The 5557-nt window shown below is 42.0% G+C and overlaps 1 long non-coding RNA gene across 1 annotated transcript; it reads right to left on the minus strand.

The window, feature by feature from the left end:
- Nucleotides 1-2107: 2107 nt before the first annotated feature.
- On the minus strand, nucleotides 2108-3314 carry LOC113176494 (uncharacterized). The gene is made up of 3 exons (XR_003300075.2): nucleotides 3220-3314; nucleotides 2875-3123; nucleotides 2108-2752 (listed from the first exon to the last, which is right to left on the minus strand). It is a non-coding gene; the product is annotated as an uncharacterized LOC113176494 (long non-coding RNA).
- Nucleotides 3315-5557: the final 2243 nt, after the last annotated feature.

The raw sequence follows: 5557 nt of genomic DNA on the forward strand, positions 1-5557 counted from the left end.
TAAGTTGCTGAGGCTGGCTTTGAACTCGAAATCCTCCTGCCTCAACCTCCTCAGCTGCTGAGATTATGGGCGTGCACCACCACACCTGGCTCTTTTCTCAATTTTTACATAAGGAAATAGAGATACAGATGATTGACTTTCCCTCAGCTACATGGCTAATAAATAGCAGAGCCAGAAACTAATCCAGGCAGTTAGAATCCAGAAACTTAACTTTTTCTTCCTTTTTTGCAGTACTAGGATTGAACACAGGACTGCTCTACCACTGAGCTACATCCCCAGTTGCCCCCCAAATCCCCCCTTTTTTAATTTTGAGAAAGTCTTGCCAAGCTAGACTTAAACTTGTGATTGTCCTACCTCAGCCTCCCAAATTGCTGAGATTACACATCGGAGCCACTGAACCCAGCTCAGAAACTTAACTATCAACCACTACACCAAATAAGGAAACAGAACAGTTAAAAATGTTGGTTGTGGAGGTGGACAGAAAAAGAGAGCTCAGGCAGTGGAGGCCATGACAAAAGCCATTCTTTTTTTTTTTTTTTTCATATGAATCCAAAAAAACAAGAATTGGGAAAGGAGAAAAAGCCCAATGTGGGGGGAATCTAGTTCCTAGAAAAAGACTGAGAAGAGAAGCCGTCATCGTGCAGGTATTTTTTTTTTTTTTAAGAGAGAGTGAGGGAGGAGAGAGAGAGAGAACTTTTAATATTTATTTTTTAGTTCTCAGCGGACACATCTTTGTTTGTATGTGGTGCTGAGGATCGAACCTCAGGGCGCACGCATTCCAGGCGAACGTGCTACCGCTTGAGCCACATCCCCAGCCCATCATGCAGGTATTCTAAGAATGCTGCTTCTCTGCACAAAATTATGAAGAAGTTACTTGTATAGTTAGTATCTTACTGAGTGACTGATCTCCTGTTGCCCCTTCAGGTCCTCTTTCATCTGGGGCCTGCTCTCAGGGATCTAAGCATGTATTCATCACTATCCTCCCCACCTTCTCTCAGTCCCATCTGCCTGACAATACGTCCCTGAACACTTTCCCATTGTTTACCAGACAAGTGTCCTAACAAGTTTGCTATTTCCATTTTCCTGTGCAATTCCTCATCCCCTACTTATCCTTCTCTAAGGACCTCAGCCATTCCCTTAAAGCACAGATTCTGTGTTTTCTGAAATAACCTTTAGCAAATCTAGAAAACAGTCTGTTCTAATGGAAGAAAATGGGGAAGAGGGAGTACTCTATTCTGGGCTGACCCTTAATTTAGGGATAATATACACATTTTAATGCAAAACTTATTTCAAAGAACTTCTTGTATTGGAGCTCTTAATTCAAGAGTAACTGTATCCCTCAGGTATGGGAATTTCAAGTGAATTTTTTAAAATGTCATAGTCAACTGGTGAATGAGATTTTTTTCATGGCACTTGTTGTGTAACACTCATCCTTCACTGAGAATTAAGCATTAGCCCTATTACCTAGGAAGTACTTTAAAACAGATAGCTCAAAAAAAGCACATGAAAAGATGTTCAACATCAGTAGTCACTAGGGAAATGCAAATCCAATTAAAACTATAATGAAAAAAACACTGTAAACTTAAAAATTACAATAAAAAAACTGACAATATCACATGTTGGCAAGATGTACAGCTTTCACACACTAGGGTGGGAATGTAAAATGGCACAAGCACTTCATAAAACAGTTTGGCAGTTATTTTCAAAACAGTTTGGTAAGTGGAAATTTATCATACGATCTAGACATTCCACTCCTGGGTTTTGACTCGGAAATAATGATAATGTGTGTCTGCACAAAAACTTGTACACAAATGTCTATAATAGTTTTATATGTAATAACCAAAACCTGGAAACACCCCTAATGTTCATGAACAAGTGAAGAATACACCAATTGTTATAAATCTGTACAACAGAATAATACTTGGCAATAAAATATAATAAACTCCTGACACACACAACAACATGGACGAATCTCAAAGTAATAACACAGTGAAAGAAACCATGTAGTATTCTGTTTCTGTTACTCTAGTGAGATTCAAGAGACTAGATAACTTCATAAAGAAAAGAGGTTTATTTAACACAATTTTGAAGGTTCAAGGGTCTGGCACCTGCATTGGCTTGGTTCTGGTGAGGAACTTGTGGCAGAGGGCATCACAATGCTGAGAGTGCAATATGAGAGGGCAAGATCACATGGAGAGACATAGGAAGCCAGAGAGAGATTCCAGGTTGGTCTCTCTTAGAGTGATTTGCTCTAGTTAGAACTAACTCAGGTCTCAGGAAAACTACTTTAATCCCTCTTGTGGCAAAGCCCCAATAACCTAAAGACACTCCACAAGGCCCTACCTCTACAAAGTCCCACTGTTTCACCACTGCCACACTAAGGACCCAAGCCTTCAATATATGAACTCTTGGGGACAAGCCACATCCAAACCATACAGCAAAGCCAAACCAAAACAGAGAACATGCTGTATGTTTCTATATATATAAAATCACATAAAATGCAAACTGATCAATGGGTGTTTGAAAACGAATGGAGGCTCACAGGGACCTGCAGCTGGGATGGATGCTGCAGGGTAGGATGACTACAGTCATGGTAGGGAGAGCAAGCCCCGTTCCCAGCTGCCATTCAGGGATGATCACTGGGGGTCAAGTTGCCATGCTTATGACAGAAAGGTGCCCCAGGTCTGCAGGTACTTCCAGCGGGGCTTCTGCTTCCATGGAGACCAAAGCAGCTGTCAGCACCTAAGGCCACCTAATCCCCCAGAATAGGACCGCTGCCATTCAGAGCCACACATCACCCCACCAGAGCCCCAGCTGGAAGGCTCTGCCATTCAGAGCCACCCCATCACCCCCAGGGGCTCCAAGTCCACCTACCTGCCTTCCATGATTATGGCTGTAGGTTGGGCCTGGGCTGGGACCTGCTGGGACATGGAGCCTGGTCTACAGGAGGTTAGTGGCAGTTCCAGGAAGCCCGTCTCTATCATCTGCTGATGAGCATCACAGCCACTTCCAGTAATCTCAGCCACAGTCTGACTTTGTCTGGGAGCTGACAGCCTCACTTCAGAGCCTGAGCCTTGAGGAGTGGCAGAGAAAGCAGGGCAGTTGGGATGTGGTGTGTGCCATCTGCATGGATAAAGTATGGGACAAGCCAGAAGCTCAGATGGTGTTTGGCATCCTGCTCAGCTGTACCCATGCTCACTGCCTGGGCTGCCTACGTACCTGGCAGAAGAACCTTCAGGACTTCCCACTAGATATCATCAAGTCAGTGTCATGTCCCCAGGGCCAAGTCCATTCCAGCTACATAGTTCCCCACAAGCTCTGGGGTGGGGAGAATCAAGAAGGAGCAGCTCAATAGAAATTTCAAGGCTCAGAACAGCCAGATCGGCTGCCGGTTCTTCATGGGGGATGGGGGAAGGTGAGTGGCCGTTGCCCTTTCAAATCTGACTGCATCTATCTATACCAGCTTCCAGTGAACCCCAGCCTCTGGTCCTCTTTGACCTAACAGTGTTCAACTGGTTTCTGGGAGTGAGGTACTAGGCCCAGCATTATTCTTAGGGGCCACCAAGCCAGAGGAGGATGTGCTTTTCTTCACAGATTATGCCCTGACTCTGGCCCTCTGGGGTTCAGAACTCCTGCTAGATCTCAATAGTTCTTACCATGTTTTCTGCACCTGGATCAGCTTGTGGAGCTGGGATGAAGAAAATGGGTAGTAGTTCTTTCCCCTGTGGGGTTTGATGATGGGCAAAAGTAGCAAGTGCTTCACCCCTGTGAACTACAGCAGTGACACAACTAGGGGACACGGGAATGGGGGACAGCTTCTGGGGTGAGGAAGGATTCTCATCTGCTTGCCAGTGTCTTGGTTTTAAACTTTGTTCTTTTTTTTTTTTTTTTTTTTGGTACTGGGAATTGAATGGGGCACTCAATCACTGAGCCATATCCCCAGCCCTATTTTGTATTTTTTATTGAGAGACAGGGTCTCCCTGAAATGATTTAGCACCTCACTTTTGCTGAGGCTGACTTTGAAATTGTGATCCTCCTGCCTCAGCCTCCTGAGCTGCTGGGATTATAGGCATGCATCACCGCACCCCGATTAACTTTGCTCTTTCATAGGATTTTGGAAGAAAACTAATAAAATGCACCTAAGTTATAAAGAAGAAGAAGGAGGGGGGGAGAAAATGAATGGAAGGCAAAAGGAACTTTGGGGAGGGACAGAAATGTTTATTATCTTGATTGTGCAGTCATTTCACGGATAACCAATGAAATTATACCCTTTAAATATGTATAATCTATCATATATTGAGTATATGAAAATAAAAATGTAATTTTTAAAAAATGGTAGCCCACCTTTCCTTATTCCTTTGGTAGATCAGACAGAAGGCTTAGAAAAGAAATATCTGAACACAGACTTTCTTTCTAGGAAAACAGAGTACAATGATAAGGCAAGGGGAAGAAAGAATATTTAATTATTTTTATATTTTCCTCTCTAGTCCTAACATAAGGTCCATATCCCTTTCTCCAGAATGTCATTTAGAAGGTCAGAAACCATGATATTTACCAGTTAAAACACCAACCCTGTGACTTGTTTTTGGTACCAGGGATTGAACCCAGAGGTGCTTAAGCACTACTGAGCCACATCCCCAACTCCTTTTTTTTTTATTTGAGACAGGGCCTCTCTAAGTTGCTTCAGGCCTTGCTAAATTACTGAGTCTGGCTTTGAACTTGCCATCCTCCTCCTACCTCAGCCTTCCAGGTCTATGGGATTACAAGGCCTTCTCCACTTCCCCCAAAGGCTAACCATGTGACTCTTAATTCTGATTTTTCTACTTCATCAATAGTCAGCAGATGGCGCTGGTTACTAAAAGTTATTTAGTAGAGCACTGGGACAAGCCCCCAGAAGGATAATTAATTTCTTAAGATTATTTGAGGGGGGATAGTAGAGAATAGGATAGACAGCAGAATACATCAGACACTAGAATGGCAATATGTAAATCAATGGAAGTGTAACTGATGTGATACAGCAATCTGTATACGGGGTAAAAATGGGAGTTCATAACCCACTTGAATCAAACTGTGAAATATGATATATTAAGAACTGTGTAATGTTTTGAACTACCAACAATAAAAAAAAATAAATAAAATAAAATAAATAAAAATAAATAAATGCCAAAAAAAAAAAAAAAGATTATTTGAGGGCTGGGGTTGAGCACTTGCCTAGCATGTGTGAGGCACTGGGTTTGATCCCCAGCACCACATAAAAATAAATAATGATATTGTGTCCATCTACAAAAAAAAAATATTTTAAAAAAGATTATTTGATACGTTGGCCATTTGAGAGAAAGTATTAATAGGCATTTGATAGAATTGGTGCATAGTAAACTAAATTAATTATTATAACTTCATAAAAAACAAAGGGCTGTTCAAGACATGAAACAATCAAAATTCACTACTTGACATCACACCGAATATTATTTACACAGTGAAAATAATATGAACAGCCACTACTGGCCTAACAAAAACTATGGTATAACTCCATTGGGAAGATGAGATAAGGTCAGTG

Source organism: Urocitellus parryii, chromosome 11, assembly GCF_045843805.1.
Source record: "Urocitellus parryii isolate mUroPar1 chromosome 11, mUroPar1.hap1, whole genome shotgun sequence".
NCBI classification, from domain to species: Eukaryota; Metazoa; Chordata; class Mammalia; order Rodentia; family Sciuridae; genus Urocitellus; species Urocitellus parryii.